Raw genomic sequence first — 18613 nt, 5'->3', positions numbered from 1 at the left:
AAACACTCAACTCATGCCTTGTTTACTTCTGGTTTTTGCATGATTGCAACAACTCTATAGAGTTCTTGACGAGCACAAGGCCAGAGCCGACGTGGTCTTGCTTGCGGCTGCGAAGAAGAAAGCTCGTCAGTTGCAGTACGAGGTGCGCTGGGTTGCCGTCTCGCAGTACTACCACTACTACCTGCAACAAAAGATGCCCAAAACTCAAGCGCAGAAGCTACGACTTACCTTGAGCAAGGAGCAGTTCATGATGGTAACTATTACTAACTTTTCATTGTTTCAAGCAGTCAACTATATGTTTCGTGCTCACATGTCATGCTTCCAAAATTTGCATAGGTTGTTCCTCGTTGGTGCTATGGAAGGCATGACGGATGGGCGAGTTTGGTGGATAGGTGGCTCGGCGCCGATGCAGAGTTTGCTGCCAAGAGCATCAAGGCCCGGGCTAACCGTGGAGACGACGGGACACACGGCCAAGGAAACAGGAACCACTGGGGCTTCAAGGCCATGAAGGTATATCTATGTGCATGATGCATTTTTGTTCTTCTTTACGTCATGTTCTTATGTATGGCTGACTTCTATTTGACGTTATAGGAGGACAAGTTGAAGAGGCCGCTCTCAGACATGGAGTCGTGGAAGCTGGCCCGCGAGCGGAGTCATCGCAAGGAGGGCGAGAGCCAGTACTACGGCAAGACCGAGGAGCACCTGGGGTCTTACATTCATCACTATCAGGAGTTGCATCCGGATGTTCCTGTTGCTGAGGTCGCCCAGTCTCAGATCGACGACACGGCGGTGGTGGCCATCCAGGGGAAGAAGAATGGCCGGTATCCGTGTTTCGATGGCTTGATCACTCCTTCGATCTCGTACACACGGCCTCGGGCTAGCAACCCGAGCCAGTTAGAGAGTACGGGGCGTTCACAGACTCCCTTAGCCCGCCAGCATGCTGTAAGTACTTCCTCTTTATCTTTTTCTATCTTGCATTCTCAGTTTATTTTCAGCATTGCTCACTTAGAAACAACCTAAATTATGTAGGCATATAAGGAGTTTGTCGAGCATAGGAATCTCGAGGTGCGGGAGTACTTGAAACGAGTGAAGGCAAACGATGATTACAACCGTCAGATGATGACGGTTAGTTTTGCCCTCTTAAAACCAACCTAAATTTTTGCACTTTCATTCCTTTTGATCTTCTAGTTTGCTTGTTTAACTAACATTCAGGCTATGTTGGCGTCTTGGACTAACCGCACGGATCCACCACAAATGGGACCCCCACCACCACCTGCGGGAGAACCCCCACACATGCCCATGTTCGATGAATGGGTGGCACTAGGCAGTGATGGTCCGGTTAGTACATTTGCCTAACTACTAGCAAACTAGTTCTCGTTCATGAAACACTATCATATCATATTTACCGTTAGAATCTTTTCCGAAACATGTAGGGGACCGGTGGCTCGACTCCTGCTCCGTCGACCCCAGTCACTCTGATCTGGCAGAGTGGTGGTGGTCACGATGGCGGTTTTGGCGGAGGTGGTGGTGGTGGTTTTGGCGGAGGTGGTGGTGGTGGTTTTGGCGGAGGTGGTGGTTTTGGCGGGGGTGCTCTTGCTTGATGATTCCGTGCATGTGGCCATCGTGCCATGCCTTTCATATTCCTACTTTTATCATGTTTCATGTCTTGCACTACTTTTATGTTCATGAACTTCCATCGGTGATGATCTTTAGATGATGTGATGAACTTGAGTATGTTTAGATGATGATGGTGAACTTGAGTATGTTTAGATGAACTTGAGTATGTTCACATGATGAATTGTCATATTTCTGCATAATTTCATATTGTTCTGTTTTGAAATGCTGTCAAATGAATTGGAAAAGAGAAAACAGGGAAAAGAAAAAAAAAAGCTATGCCTACGGCAAAGCCGTCGGCATATATACGCCCAGGAGTTACCAGGAGCTGCCACGTGGCAGAGATATGCCTACGGCAAAGCCGTCGACATAGATTTCCATCTATGCCGACGGCTTTGCCGTAGGCATAGCCCTGCCGCCAGGAGAAGCCGGGGGACGACACGTGGCGCAGGTATGCTGACGGCTAGGCCGTCGGCATAGATGGAAATCTATGCCGACGGCCTAGCCGTCAGCATACCTGCGCCACGTGTCGTCCCCTGAATCGCCAGCGCTGTTGACGGCGCCGTCCGTTGCCGTCAGACGGAAAACAACGCCGACGGCTAAACTATGCCGACGGCTCTCCCACGGCCGTCAGTATATGCTCCTATGCCGACGGCTATACTACGCCGACGGTCTGACACATCTACGCTGACGTGATCTACGCCGACGGGGATATGCCGACGGCAGCCGTAGGCATAGATCTATGCCGACGGCAATGGACCTATGCCGACGGCCCTGGGCGTAGGCATAGCCCGCGTGTCCGGTGGTGATGGTTAGGATAAGCCTAAAAGAGCTAGATTTACATGCCTGAGACACCGTAGATTTTCTATTCAAGCATATAGTCAGGATAATCCGAAATAAGTAGGACCCTGAACCATCGCTTATCCTAGAATAACAAAGTGCAACTTACTCTTAACCAGATTAGATCAAGGACCAACAACAAATAATAAAATATCAAAGGTATGAGAGAGAAGAAATCTTTACATAAGACAACTATAAACACTGGAGCATAAATAAGCAACACCTTTAAATACAAATAAGAAGGGTTCAGGGTTCAATGCATAGCGGGCTCAGATTCGCCTTTCCTCAATCATATAATCTACCCCCATCATCTCTTTCACCATATTAATCTGTTTATACAATGGAGCTGCCCTGGTTATCATTCAACAAGAATGACCATCCAAGGACAGAACAATAAGTATCAAAGGATCAAAAAGGATTCTAGAGACAAGGAGGAGGATCCAACTTGATACCCATAGGTGCCTCGATTGCTCAAAGGCACACTTATTTCAGCCACGGCTAATCATCATCGCCCTAGCAAGAATGGCTTCCGACCAATGGGGCACATGATTCAAACGTGGTGGCACGAGATATCTCACCGTAGGAGTAACTATTCATGGCTACAGGAGCTCGGGCTCGATCTTACGGCCGAGATCAATCCGGAGCGAGATCCGGCAGCCAGAATCGCATCAGGAAACCGATCCGACGGCCGAAAGTGTCTGAGCTCTGAGGAGCCAGGTGAGGTATTTCGTTTCTTCTTTCTCGATGGATCACCAGATCAATATGTTCTTACGACGGTGAAACTGCCCTGGTTATCACTCATCAGAAATGACCATCCAAGGACAGAGCCACTAAAATAAGAACGTGATCAAAATGGCTCAAAGAAATGAGGGGGGATCCAAATTAATACCCAGAAATGCCTCAATTGCTCGAGAGCATGCCTATACCAGCCATAACTGATCATCGTAGCCCTGGCCATGTCCCATGCAGTAGCCGAAGCAGAGCAGGAGGAAGATGGAGCTCACCGAGGGAGGTTGTAGCCGAGGCAGTACTCAGTGGGCGCCGGGGTTGCGCCTGAACGCCATCCGGCCGGCGAGGAACCGCTTCCTACACCGCACATCCACGCCGCTGCATTGGAGTTGCGCCTTGCACCGTCCCACCGATGAGCACGAGGATGAGGTGATGCATAGCACATCCAGGAGCACCACCAGGAGCTTCCTGATGGCTGGCTAGCACAAGGGAGGGCCGGCGCGATCCCGCATCAACGACGTGAATTTGCATAAATCCATCCTTGCCCTTACCATGTTTTCTGCAAAACACACACAAAATCCAAGCATGTTAATAGAGCACAACCAGAATGTTCTATCTCATCTGAAGATTAAAAGGAACAACAATAAAGGACATATGAAACCAGTGGCTCAAATTTACACACATGATCAAGAAAATGGCAGAGTGGGCAGCATATATATGCAGCAATCCATCTCCATGCTCTTATCATGTTTTCTACAATCCAGAGTGACGCCTACCATCAGTTATATAAAGCACATGCCCAAAGAAACTAAGCCGAGCAGTTCATTCACTGAATAGGTAGCAAAGGCACGTACATCCAAAATCCATCAAATAAAACAATCCGAAGGAGCTAATAATTAACATAGTAAATGAACCTAAATATGACAGCCCGAAACAAGCAGGCCAAGTGGACAAAAATTAAGCAGCCTAACTCAAATGGACCAGATTAAACTGAAACTTACATGCCTCAATATCACGATACAGGACGAGCAGGACCAACCAACAAATCAGCAGGCTATTGGTATAAAGCCAAAAAAGATAATAAACAAAACAAAGAAAAGAACAAAAGCACCTAGAATCCATATGCATATGAACAAAAAAACCTAAAGCCTAGCAGGATCCAGTCAAGGAACCGGTCTCCATGATCTGCCTGAATCAATGAATTGAGCCGAACCAGGATTAAGAAACCATGTAAAAAAGTTGAGTGCAGCAATTAACTACATAAATAGTGGCATGTGCTAGGCTAATCGGTGCTGACTTTTGTTTTAGTAGCAGACACATATGAATCTAGGAGGAGGGAGAGCAACGAGCTTACCAGGGGCAATGTGGTCAAGCAGCAAGGCTAGGTCGAGTGTGGTCGAGCAGCAAGGCTAGGTCGAGTAGCAGAGAACAGCATCCCGTTCCTCCTGTACAATCCAGTGGCCCTTTTCTTCTTGCACATCTACAAGACAAGAGTAGACTAAGTGTGAGCACTGGGGATTAGAGAGAGAAACTGGGAGAAGACAGACCTTCTCGAGCACACCAAAGAGTTGCGTCCCGGGCAAGCAGAAGCACGGGGAGGACAGGATGTACATGTCGTCGACGCAAACAGGTAGAAGCCATCGATGAAGAAGAGGGAGCCGCAGCAGCGTCCGCAGCAGGCCGCCGCCGTCGCTCCCGATGGCTCAGCCACCCTTCATGGCCACGAGGGGCTGGCACAAGGAAGGCTCGATCGCGATCCGTTGGGGTGGGGGGGGGAGGAGCCGCGAACGAGCGGTAGCGACGGGGGGAGCGCCACATCAAGCGCCAGCGGCTGGCGCTCCTCGGCTGCGCGCACCACCTGGCATCCGACTTGGCCGAGCCCCTTGAGCACCCTGCACAAGAAAACATATAGGATTAATCAACATATAGTATGTGGTAAAAAATAGAATGGAGCTAAACAAAAGATGACTGAAAAAATGTGCTTCCATGCTTGGAAACCCAGAAAATAAATGAACACATCACATCGAACACATTTAGCGTCGCGCAAATGGCGCCCCCTCGTCTATGCCACATCATCACAGCGGCGCAGCCAATGACGAGAGAGGCGCACTTTAGAGCATGTATAATAAGGCTTACTCATCAGGCTATAGCATTTGCCAGCTCATCCACATCCTACGTGGCAGAGAGAGAAAGCAGGAAAGAGAATGGAGCGGGCTCTCCTGCAGTCGCCCGGCTATAGCACGCAGTACGAGCAGAGCAGCCGGCTTGCAGCTCACACCGCTGGCGCTAGGCCGACGCTAGGAGATTCCACCCAATCGTGTTTATACCCAGCTTAAAGAACTAATAATTCAAAGCTTTAATGAAGCCCACTTAACAGCCGGTGTATAGCTAGCCTATTATATGGCTCGGCTTTAAGCTGGCTCTTTGATGATATGGCACAGGCTTACAGCCGGCTGTCGACGCTGTTATTATCCTTGCTATATCAAGCGAATGAAGAAAGAAACAAAACATGATTTCCTCGAGCGTCGGATTGGGCGAGCGACTCCTCCCAGCTAGTGTTACCACCGCCGCCGCTGCCCTCCCCCACGCTCGTGCCCTCCGTCTTCCCCCCGAGCTCCATCTCCTCCGCCCTCGGCCTGCGCTCCGTCCCTTCCTCCTTGTTGGCCCATGAGCGTGAACCGCCGGAAACAGCAACAGAGGGAGAAGTCGAGAGGGCATCAGGCAAGGTGAGTTCCCAATCCTCACATTCTCTGTCTCTCTGTATTGCTTGACGCGCGGGACCGCCCCCTCCTCTGCTGCCGCCGTTGGGCCGTATGGCTCTCGAGCTGCGCAAGCAATGGAAGAGCTTCCTCATCACTCGCCGCCGCGGCCGACGCAGACACACCCTTCGGAGCCGCCGCCGGCCGAGCCCATGCCCGCGCAAGCCAAGGCTGCCACGGGCCAGACCATGATTCCAGCATCGACGAAGGCGATACGGTTCCCCCTCCAGCCGGGCAAGGGCAGCTTAGGCACCAAGCACCTGGTCATGCCCAACCATTTCATCGCCCAACTGCTGGACAAGGACATCCACCTCTACGATGTGTGTTTCTTGTTCTTCTATTATCCCCATGATTAATTAGCAACACTCTCTTGTCCTAAAGAAAATCATGTGTGCATGCGTGTGTGTGTGTCTCCTAATCTTCCATTCAGATTCATTGTGCAATGTGGGTATATTAGTTTTGCAATGTTCTCTGTGGGTAAATGTTCCTATTTATCTGTGTATGCTCTTGTGAAGATTCCTGTAAACTGGAACATTGTAATCCTGGGGCATGGTTTTGGCAACTTCAATAGTAGGTGAAAACCGTCAACACTTTGCCCAAGTTGAAATTAAGGTGGAAATCTGTCGTTATGCTTGCATTGTGTTGCTGCACGATAATTATATTAGAACAAGTACATGTTCCTGCTTTGCTGCACTTACTTTCCTAAACAAATGAAGCACCATCCGCTGGAACAGTTTTTATTCTCCTTTCAGTATTTTGTACTACCCCCGTTCCATAATTCTTGTCGTCGTTTTGAACTAAAACGACAGCAAGGATTACGGATCGGAGGGAGTACCTATGAATTTGTCCTTTTACAAATCTCTTCTCAATAGTTTTCATGTGAAACTGAATGCAGAGGCTGGTACTTCAGCAGATCGTCCAAAGACCTTTTCTAAGAAGGTTTGCATGCATCATTTTCTTCCCAATTACAATATCAGTAAGATCACTTTAACTAGAGTATCTCATATATGCGTGTTTTGGCTCTACGCTTGTATTTGTAAACCAAACAAAAGCAAGAGGTATCTAACAGATGGAAAGAGTCAATTGAGGAGGAAAGCGATGAAGAGGTTGAGAAGACCGAAGTTATTCTCTTCCTGAAAAACTTACATTGAACTCTATCTAGATCCTTCAGTCCTTCAACGTATACATTATTTATTTTACGTGACAATCTGCTTCTGTTTTTACTTTATCAGAAACAGAAAGGCACTGCGTAGGTGTCATCGAGATTGGCAATACAAACCTGGTGAAACCAAAGAGTATGAAAGCCAAGGATATTGATGTATGTCTGATTTTTAATGTCTTTCTGGCTCATCTTCAAAATATAATGTACTGCCGTCCATAATTGTGGATAGGCTGGCCACATTACAAGTTCACTTTTTTAGAAAGAAGATTTACTGTTCCAATATACGAATTTTCTACTGCATGTACTTGACTCCTTCAAATTGTTATTGTACATACTCCTGTCATAACCTGTGTTATAGTTAGGGCCTTGTTTTGGTTACATTTTTAAGCATTATTCAGTTCATATCTACTCGCTGACTCGTTTTGCACCTGCACAGGTTGATAGGACAACTGATCTCTCCAGGCATGAAAGTTGTGTGCATGCATTTCCTGGGCATGCTTCTTTATGTACCATTGATTCTGTAAAACATATTTATCTCCTTTCTATGCGAGTTATAAGTGCACTTGAAATGTTGCTAACACAATTGGTACAAGTTCTGGAATGAAAAAGGAAATTTTGGTGAGCTCGAAGTCACAATGCGCGCGTCCTCAGCCGAGCAGTGATCAACAAGCCGGTGAACCTGCATAGGGCGTCTTATCTCGGCGGGGGGCTGCCGGTGTACGATGGCAGGAAGAGCATGTACACGGCAGACCCGTTGCATTTCACTGCCAAAGAGTTTCATATCACTCTGCTTGACGATGATGATGGCTCTGACTCCCAGAGGTCAACTATTTCACAATCAATATTTTATCCCCGGCTGGTTTGTATGTGTTCAGTGTTCTTAATGTATTTTTCTTTTCCTTTTGATTCATGCGGTAGAGGAAATTTAAGGTGGTGATTAAGTTTGGGATGTTTGTGGCCGGGAAGCACGCAGAAGCACCTCAGGAGGCGTTGCAAGTTCTTGACATTTGGCTTTGGGAGCTGTCCTTTGCAAGGTAGCAATGACGTGCCATCATTAGTTATGTTATATTAACTCAACAGAGGATATGTAAGAGGTGATGCAGGAAGATAATATTTCTAATTGGTTTATCTGACAGATGTGCGCCACTTGGACGGTCGTTCTTTTCGCCTGACCTGAACAGGAGGCAACCCCTCGGTGACGGATTAGAGGGCTGGCGTGGGTTTTGTCCGTGTGCGCTCTTTCCCAGGTGTGTCCTCTCTCTCTTGATCTGATATGAAACTGAGAGTGGAGGGTCGAGGGGTTGCTATTATCAGATTGAGCAGGTAGGGAGAGAGCCTTGCTGAGGATTGTGCTATGTACAGAACTTTTGAATTTGTTACCTCTGCTGTGGATACTGCTCTGCAAACAGCACGCGTGTCCGGGTGTGCCCCCCCTCACAGACGGCGTCGCCGCCGTCACCTGGAGGGGGAAAACGGACGCATCGGGTCTACACGGAGGGGATGTAGCTGTCGGTTTGGCCCGGATGTTGCTCCCAGGTGTCCCTCTGAGCTGACCTAACACAACCGGGTGGAGAGGTCCACTGTTCAAAGCCTGTCCGTGGAAAGTCAAAGGGCAAGATCACGTGGTCAACCGCTCTAGGGTTAGGCAGGACAGGGGCCCTGGGGGGTAGCAATGCCACCGGAGCATCGCACCGGGCCCTCATACATGTGGGGTGGTGTGGTGGCATGTCCAAAGAGGCGGCACGCGTCTCCGGGGTTTGGCCCCCCTCACGGACGGCGCCACCGCCGGCACCTGGAGGGAGGAAACGGACGCGTCGGGTCTACACGGAGGGGATCTTGCTGTGGGTCTGGCCCGGATGTTGCTCCAAAGTGTTCCTATGGGCTGACCTAACACAACCGGGTGGAGAGGTCCACTGGTCAAATCCCGTCCGTGCAAAGTCAAAGGGCTAGATCCCGTGGTCAAACGCTACGGGGTTAGGCGGGTCGGGGGCCCTGGGGGGTAGCAATGCCACCGGAGCGTCGCACCGGGCCCTCATACATGCGGGGTGGTGTGGTGGCATATCCGAAGAGGCGGCACGCGTCTCCGGGGCGTGGCCCCCCTAACGGACGGCGATGACACGGTAGTAGCCATTCTGCGGTAACGATGCGGCGTGAATATTATTAAATACTCGGAGCGCGATAAAATCATGAGTTTTTTTTGCACGACGTGTGCACATGTGCTATAGGAACGATAATATTTTTTTCATAAATTTTGGTGATGAAGAAGTATCCGAAAAATACCCTCTACGCGGATTGCCCTTCGCGCGTCTACGGCTGTGGCCGGCGGCCTCCGGGGGCTAGCATGCCGCCAAATCTTGCGTAGGCAGCCTCTCATGTGTTTGGAAGTGTTGTGGTGGTTGCAAACGCCCGGCACGCGTGTCCGGGTGTGCCCCCCCTCACGGACGGCGCCGCCGCCGTCACCTGGAGGGGGAAAACGGACGCATCGGGTCTACACGGAGGGGATGTAGCTGTCGGTTTGGCCCGGATGTTGCTCCCAGGTGTCCCTCTGAGCTGACCTAACACAACCGGGTGGAGAGGTCCACTGTTCAAAGCCTGTCCGTGGAAAGTCAAAGGGCAAGATCTCGTGGTCAACCGCTCTAGGGTTAGGCAGGACAGGGGCCCTGGGGGGTAGCAATGCCACCGGAGCTCGCACCGGGCCCTCATACATGCGGGGTGGTGTGGTGGCATGTCCGAAGAGGCGGCACGCGTCTCCGGGGTTTGGCCCCCCTCACGGACGGCGCCACCGCCGGCACCTGGAGGGGGGAAACGACGCGTCGGGTCTACACGGAGGGGATCTTGCTGTGGGTCTGGCCCGGATGTTGCTCCAAAGTGTTCCTATGGGCTGACCTAACACAACCGGGTGGAGAGGTCCACTGGTCAAATCCCGTCCGTGCAAAGTCAAAGGGCTAGATCCCGTGGTCAAACGCTACAGGGTTAAGCGGGACGGGGGCCCTGGGAGGGTAGCAATGCCACCGGAGCGTCGCACCGGGCCCTCATACATGCGGGGTGGTGTGGTGGCATGTCCGAAGAGGCGGCACGCGTCTCCGGGGCGTGGCCCCCCCCTAACGGACGGCGATGACACGGTAGTAGCCATTCTGCGGTAACGATGCGGCGTGAATATTATTAAATACTCGGAGCGCGATAAAATCATGAGTTTTTTTTGCACGACGTGTGCACATGTGCTATAGGAACGATAATATTTTTTTCATAATTTTTGGTGATGGAGAAGTATCCAAAAAATCCCCTCTACGCGGATTGCCCTTCGCGCGTCTACGGCTGTGGCCGGCGGCCTCCGGGGGCTAGCATGCCGCCAAATCTTGCGTAGGCAGTCTCTCATGTGTTTGCAAGTGTTGTGGTGGTTGCAAACGCCCGGCACGCGTGTCCGGGTGTGCCCCCCCTCACGGACGGCGCCGCCGCCGGCACCTGGAGGGGGAAACGGACGCATCGGGTCTACACGGAGGGGATGTAGCTGTCGGTTTGGCCCGGATGTTGCTCCCAGGTGTCCCTCTGAGCTGACCTAACACAACCGGGTGGAGAGGTCCACTGTTCAAAGCCTGTCCGTGGAAAGTCAAAGGGCAAGATCTCGTGGTCAACCGCTCTAGGGTTAGGCAGGACAGGGGCCCTGGGGGGGGTAGCAATGCCACCGGAGCATCGCACCGGGCCCTCATACATGCGGGGTGGTGTGGTGGCATGTCCGAAGAGGCGGCACGCGTCTCCGGGGTTTGGCCCCCCTCACGGACGGCGCCACCGCCGGCACCTGGAGGGGGGAAACGGACGCGTCGGGTCTACACGGAGGGGATCTTGCTGTGGGTCTGGCCCGGATGTTGCTCCAAAGTGTTCCTATGGGCTGACCTAACACAACCGGGTGGAGAGGTACACTAGTCAAATCCCGTCCGTGCAAAGTCAAAGGGCTAGATCCCGTGGTCAAACGCTACAGGGTTAGGCGGGTCAGGGGCCATGGGGGGGTAGCAATGCCACCGGAGCGTCGCACCGGGCCCTCATACATGCGGGGTGGTGTGGTGGCATGTCCGAATAGGCGGCACGCGTCTCTGGGGCGTGGCCCCCCCTAACGGACGGCGATGACACGGTAGTAGCCATTCTGCGGTAACGATGCGGCGTGAATATTATTAAATACTCGGAGCGCAATAAAATAATGAGTTTTTTTTGCACGAGTGTGCACATGTGCTATAGGAACCATAATATTTTTTCATTAATTTTGGTAATGGAGAAGTATCCGAAAAATCCCCTCTACGCGGATTGCCCTTCGCGCGTCTACGGCTGTGGCCGGCGGCCTCCGGGGGGCTAGCATGCCGCCAAATCTTGCGTAGGCAGCCTCTCATGTGTTTGGAAGTGTTGTGGTGGTTGCAAACGCCCGGCACGCGTGTCCGGGTGTGCCCCCCTCACGGACGGCGCCGTCGCCGTCACCTGGAGGGGGAAAACGGACGCATCGGGTCTACACGGAGGGGATGTAGCTGTCGGTTTGGCCCGGATGTTGCTCCCAGGTGTCCCTCTGAGCTGACCTAACACAACCGGGTGGAGAGGTCCACTGTTCAAAGCCTGTTCGTGGAAAGTCAAAGGGCAAGATCTCGTGGTCAACCGCTCTAGGCTTAAGCAGGACAGGGGCCCTCGGGGGGTAGCAATGCCACCGGAGCATCGCATCGGGCCCTCATACATGCGGGGTGGTGTGGTGGCATGTCCGAAGAGGCGGCACGCGTCTCCGGGGTTTGGCCCCCCTCACGGACGGCGCCACCGCCGGCACCTGGAGGGGGGAAACGGACGCGTCGGGTCTACACGGAGGGGATCTTGCTGTGGGTCTGGCCCGGATGTTGCTGCAAAGTGTTCCTATGGGCTGACCTAACACAATCGGGTGGAGAGGTCCACTGGTCAAATCCAGTCCGTGCAAAGTCAAAGGGCTAGATCCCGTGGTCAAACGCTACAGGGTTAGGCGGGTCGGGGGCCCTGGGGGGTAGCAATGCCACCGGAGCGTCGCACCGGGCCCTCATACATGCGGGGTGGTGTGGTGGCATGTCCGAAGAGGCGGCACGCGTCTCCGGGGCGTGGCCCCCCCTAACGGACGGCGATGACACGGTAGTAGCCATTCTGCGGTAACGATGTGGCGTGAATATTATTAAATACTCGGAGCGCGATAAAATCATGAGTTTTTTTTGCACGACGTGTGCACATGTGCTATAGGAACGATAATATTTTTTTCATAATTTTGGTGATGGAAGAAGTATCCGAAAAATCCCTCTACGCGGATTGCCCTTCGCGCGTCTACGGCTGTGGCCGGCGGCCTCCGGGGGCTAGCATGCCGCCAAATCTTGCGTAGGTAGCCTCTCATGTGTTTGGAAGTGTTGTGGTGGTTGCAAACGCCCGGCACGCATGTCCGGGTGTGCCCCCCTCACGGACGGCGCCGCCGCCGTCACCTGGAGGGGGAAAACGGACGCATCGGGTCTACACGGAGGGGATGTAGCTGTCGGTTTGGCCCGGATGTTGCTCCCAGGTGTCCCTCTGAGCTGACCTAACACAACCGGGTGAAGAGGTCCACTGTTCAAAGCCTGTCCATGGAAAGTCAAAGGCAAGATCTCGTGGTCAACCGCTCTAGGGTTAGGCAGGACAGGGGCCCTGGGGGGTAGCAATGCCACCGGAGCATCGCACCGGGCCCTCATACATGCGGGGTGGTGTGGTGGCATGTCCGAAGAGGCGGCACGCGTCTCCGGGGTTTGGCCCCCCTCACGGACGGCGCCACCGCCGGCACCTGGAGGGGGGAAACGGACGCGTCGGGTCTACACGGAGGGGATCTTGCTGTGGCTCTGGCCCGGATGTTGGTCCAAAGTGTTCCTATGGGCTGACCTAACACAACCGGGTGGAGAGGTCCACTGGTCAAATCCCGTCCGTGCAAAGTCAAAGGGCTAGATCCCGTGGTCAAACGCTACAGGGTTAGGCGGGTCGGGGGCCCTGGGGGGGGGGAGCAATGCCACCGGAGTGTCGCACCGGGCCCTCATACATGCGGGGTGGTGTGGTGGCATGTCCGAAGAGGCGGCACGCGTCTCCGGGGCGTGGCCCCCCCTAACGGACGGCGATGACACGGTAGTAGCCATTCTGCGGTAACGATGCGGCGTGAATATTATTAAATACTCGGAGCGCGATAAAATCATGAGTTTTTTTTGCACGACGTGTGCACATGTGCTATAGGAACCATAATATTTTTTCATAAATTTTGGTAATGGAGAAGTATCCGAAAAATCCCCTGTGCGCGAATTGCCCTTCGCGCGTCTACGGCTGTGGCCGGCGGCCTCCGGGGGCTAGCATGCCGCCAAATCTTGCGTAGGCAGCCTCTCATGTGTTTGGAAGTGTTGTGGTGGTTGCAAACGCCCGGCACGCGTGTCCGGGTGTGCCCCCCTCACGGACGGCGCCGCCGCCGTCACCTGGAGGGGGAAAACGGACGCATCGGGTCTACACGGAGGGGATGTAGCTGTCGGTTTGGCCCGGATGTTCCTCCCAGGTGTCCCTCTGAGCTGACCTAACACAACCAGGTGGAGAGGTCTACTGTTCAAAGCCTGTCCTTTGAAAGTCAAAGGGCAAGATCTCGTGGTCAACCGCTCTAGGGTTAGGCAGGACAAGGGCCCTGGGGGGGTAGCAATGCCACCGGAGCATTGCACCGGGCCCTCATACATGCGGGGTGGTGTGGTGGCATGTCCGAAGAGGCGGCACGCGTCTCCGGGGTTTGGCCCCCCTCACGGACGGCGCCACCGCCGGCACCTGGAGGGGGGAAACGGACGCGTCGGGTCTACACGGAGGGGATCTTGCTGTGGGTCTGGCCCGGATGTTGCTCCAAAGTGTTCCTATGGGCTGACCTAACACAACCGGGTGGAGAGGTCCACTGGTCAAATCCCGTCCGTGCAAAGTCAAAGGGCTAGATCCCGTGGTCAAACGCTACAGGGTTAGGCGGGTCGGGGGCCCTGGGGGGGTAGCAATGCCACCGGAGCGTCGCACCGGGCCCTCATACATGCGGGGTGGTGTGGTGGCATGTCCGAAGAGGCGGCACGCATCTCCGGGGCGTGGCCCCCCCTAACGGACGGCGATGACACGGTAGTAGCCATTCTGCGGTAACGATGCGGCGTGAATATTATTAAATACTCGGAGCGCGATAAAATCATGAGTTTTTTTTTGCACGACGTGTGCACATGTGCTATAGGAACGATAATATTTTTTTCATAAATTTTGGTGATGGAGAAGTATCCGAAAAATCCCCTCTACGCGGATTGCCCTTCGCGCGTCTACGGCTGTGGCCGGCGGCCTCCGGGGGCTAGCATGCCGCCAAATCTTGCGTAGGCAGCCTCTCATGTGTTTGGAAGTGTTGTGGTGGTTGCAAACGCCCGGCACGCGTGTCCGGGTGTGCCCCCCCTCACGGACGGCGCCGCCGCCGTCACCTGGAGGGGGAAAACGGACGCATCGGGTCTACACGGAGGGGATGTAGCTGTCGGTTTGGCCCGGATGTTGCTCCCAGGTGTCCCTCTGAGCTGACCTAACACAACCGGGTGGAGAGGTCCACTGTTCAAAGCCTGTCCGTGGAAAGTCAAAGGGCAAGATCTCGTGGTCAACCGCTCTAGGGTTAGGCAGGACAGGGGCCCTGGGGGGTAGCAATGCCACCGGAGCATCGCACCGGGCCCTCATACATGCGGGGTGGTGTGGTGGCATGTCCGAAGAGGCGGCACGCGTCTCCGGGGTTTGGCCCCCCTCACGGACGGCGCCACCGCCGGCACCTGAAGGGGGGAAACGGACGCGTCGGGTCTACACGGAGGGGATCTTGCTGTGGGTCTGGCCCGGATGTTGCTCCAAAGTGTTCCTATGGGCTGACCTAACACAACCGGGTGGAGAGGTCCACTGGTCAAATCCCGTCCGTGCAAAGTCAAAGGGCTAGATCCCGTGGTCAAACGCTACAGGGTTAGGCGGGTCGGGGGCCCTGGGGGGGGGGGGGTAGCAATGCCACCGGAGTGTCGCACCGGGCCCTCATACATGCGGGGTGGTGTGGTGGCATGTCCGAAGAGGCGGCACGCGTCTCCGGGGCGTGGCCCCCCCTAACGGACGGCGATGACACGATAGTGGCCATTCTGCGGTAACGATGCGGCGTGAATATTATTAAATACTCGGAGCGCGATAAAATCATGAGTTTTTTTTGCACGACGTGTGCACATGTGCTATAGGAACGATAATATTTTTTTAATATTTTTTGGTGATGGAGAAGTATCCGAAAAATCCCCTCTACGCGGATTGCCCTTCGCGCGTCTACGGCTGTGGCCGGCGGCCTCCGGGGGCTAGCATGCCACCAAATCTTGCGTAGGCAGCCTCTCATGTGTTTGGAAGTGTTATGGTGGTTGCAAACGCCCGGCACACGTGTCCGGGTGTGCCCCCCCTCACGGACGGCGCCGCCGCCGTCACCTGAAGGGGGAAAACGGACGCATCGGGTTTACACGGAGGGGATGTAGCTGTCGGTTTGGCCCGAATGTTGCTCCCAGGTGTCCCTCTGAGCTGACCTAACACAACCGGGTGGAGAGGTCCACTGGTCAAATCCCGTCCGTGCAAAGTCAAAGGGCTAGATCCCGTGGTCAAACGCTACAGGGTTAGGCGGGTCGGGGGCCCTGGGGGGTAGCAATGCCACCGGAGCGTCGCACCGGGCCCTCATACATGCAGTGTGGTGCGGTGGCATGTCCGAAGAGGCGGCACGCGTCTCCGGGGCGTGGCCCCCCTTAACGGACGACGATGACACGGTAGTAGACGGATGAGGCACTCGCATAGTTACCGGATCAGGCACTCGGTAACGGTACCCCTCAGTCAGTTGCTCTCCTATGTATCACCTTTCACGAGACCATAGAAAAAAATATACGTGATATTTTAGAAAATTGTTGTACAATATAAAAAAGATCATGTCATTAAAAATAATGTTTCAAATCATTAAAGAAAATGTATGGTACATCTTAAATAATGTTCTGCATGTAAAAAATATGTATAAGAAAACATTAAAACATTTATAAAAAATAAGAAAACATTATAAAATTTATACAAAATAAGAAAAGTAAAAAATAAAAATATGCCGACGGCAAAGCTGCGGCCATAGGGAAGCTTGTAGGCGGATCGGTGACGTGGTTAATAAAAAAGAAAAAAAAGTATGCCTACGGCTAAGCCGTCGGCATAGGTGCCACGTGGCGCCCTGAGCTATGCCGACGGCTTAGCCGTCGGCATAGTTGACCTTATCCACTCGCGTTACCCCCCATCCACTCACTGTCTCCCCACACCCCGAGCTAGCTGCCGCCGCCGCACCCCCCGACCCCGACCTGCGCCGCCGCCGCACCCTCCACCCCGACCTGCCGCCGCCGCCGCACCCCCCACCCTGACCTGCCGCCGCCGCCGCACCCCCCACCTCCCCTGCCGCCGCCGCCCTCCCCGCCTCCACCTCCCCCTGCCGCCGCCGCCCTCCCCGCCTCCACCACGCCCGCTGCCCTCCCCGCCTCCACAGCCGCGTTGCCGCCCCCGCCTCCACACCGGCCGACGCCGCCGTCTCCACCCACCGTCGCCCCGGCCTCCCCTGACCACGCGCTGCACCGGCCTCCCCGACCCCACCACTGCGCCGGCCTCCCCCGACCCCGGCGCCCCGGCCTCTCCCGACCCCGCCGGCCGCGGCTCCTAGAGCCGGTCGCGGCTCCGTCCGGCACCGTCCCTCCCGTCCCCGACCGCCCCTGCCTCACCATCCCCTCCACCGCCTCGCCCCCTGCCACGCCCCTCTCGGTGAGCTACGTTTTTTTTTCATTTTTTTCCATTTTTTTCTACTGTTGGATGGATGAATGAATGCATGGATGGATGTTGGATGTTAGATTGTTAGGTTAGATGTTAGATGTTAGGTTGTTAGGTTGATATATAGTTGAATGTTGGATGTTAGGATGTTAGGTTGTTAGTTTGCATTATTTTTATCATGATGATCTTGTCATTTGAGATGTGCTCTAAAATTGGTATAAGATGAGTGATTATTTTTATTATGATGATCTTGTCAAAAAATTGAACCGGACAAAATTTGACACTTGACAAAATAAGATTTTTTTTTCATAGTTTTAAGTGTCAGTGCTTAATGTTAAGTAGCTATGTGAGATGTGCTGCAAAATTATGATATGATCAGTGGTTATTTAATCATGATGATGTTGCAAAAAAATTGAAGGACAAAATTTGACACTTGACGAAACATGATTTTTTTTCATAGTTAAAAGTGTCAATGCTTAATGTGAGGTGATGACCTAAATTTTTTTCACTCGGTGTAATTAACAGGATTTGTGGTGTTCCATCTTCGTGGAGTGATTGTCGATGTTGGAGGTGTTGGTCCACGATCGTCCGTCTCCTTTGATCGACTACATCGGAGGGTGAGCAACAATTCCATGACCTCGTCCACTTTTTTTTCATGTCACTAGATTAAATTTTCACGTCAAGTCGCGTAACCTAGGTATCCCGTCCGAAAGGGTTGCATCGATAAATATGCATTCAATTGCATATTTATCACCGCAGCTCTTTCGGATTGTCCAGCGCTTTCCACGGACAGCCCGAGGATGTGTAGATTGGGTACGTTGTTCATGCTCTACCCCGTTCCGAGACAGGATTTCGGTGGCGCCTCCCTGTTGTTCTCCGGATGCACATTCTCTCGACATTTTGCCGAGACGTGTATTTGGAGAACAGTGGGGAGGTGCTGCCGAAATTTTGTCTCGGAATGGGGTAGAGCATGGACAATGTACTCAATCTACACATTCTCGGGTGGGATTAGGACCCATCTTTACCTATTAGAGATGTAGGTGGATTAAATGTCGTTTCTCGTCAACCTTGTAAAAAATAAAATATTGATGTGAGTAATTTAAATGAATCCTTAATTTTGTTGTGTGGCTTCCAATAAAGCAGAGATAGCAGATAATCAGTGGATGTATAGTGGGTTTTTCCGTCGGAATCAAGTAACAACAGAGTGGGTCGAGAAAACTGATGTGTTTTTGAAAGAGATATTCCGTAGTCCAATGAGGATGGTGCCAGAATGCCCGTGTGCCAGATGTAAGAGGCGTATTCGCAGAGATAAGAGTGAGATGACTAAGCACCTTCGCACGCATGGATTTATGCCCAACTTTAATATGCCGATAAACTTTGCCCAGCGGGACCATGGTAGAGAGGATGTGATACGACAACGCGTCGCTGGTTATGAGGACGATGGGGTTAGAGACATGCTAGATGATGTCTTTGCTGCACAACCGACACCTCTGTCACATTCAGCGAATGAACCGGAGGAGCCGGAGGAAACCGCAAAGGCCTTCCTGGAAATCTTGGCCTCGTCAAAGAAACCTCTCTATGAGGGTGCCAAGCTGTCTGTGTTGGATGCCATATCGCAACTGATGGCAGTCAAGGCTGAGTACGGCTGTAGCCGAGGTTGCTTCGAAGCATTTCTGGG

At 53.1% G+C, this 18613-nt stretch overlaps 1 protein-coding gene and 1 long non-coding RNA gene across 2 annotated transcripts in view; both read right to left on the bottom strand.

Annotated features, from left to right (window-relative positions):
• The window catches only part of LOC123139461 (wall-associated receptor kinase-like 8), a 67889-nt gene that overhangs the window by 26788 nt on the left and 22488 nt on the right, over nucleotides 1-18613 (bottom strand). The window lies entirely within an intron of this gene.
• On the bottom strand, nucleotides 2728-4805 carry LOC123139464 (uncharacterized). The gene is made up of 3 exons (XR_006469585.1): nucleotides 4731-4805; nucleotides 4538-4663; nucleotides 2728-3742 (listed from the first exon to the last, which is right to left on the bottom strand). It is a non-coding gene; the product is annotated as an uncharacterized lncRNA (long non-coding RNA).

Source organism: Triticum aestivum, chromosome 6B (assembly GCF_018294505.1).
Source record: "Triticum aestivum cultivar Chinese Spring chromosome 6B, IWGSC CS RefSeq v2.1, whole genome shotgun sequence".
NCBI lineage: Eukaryota > Viridiplantae > Streptophyta > Magnoliopsida > Poales > Poaceae > Triticum > Triticum aestivum.
Note: the sequence above shows the minus strand (reverse complement) of the source record. Positions and strands in the feature narration are given on the sequence as shown.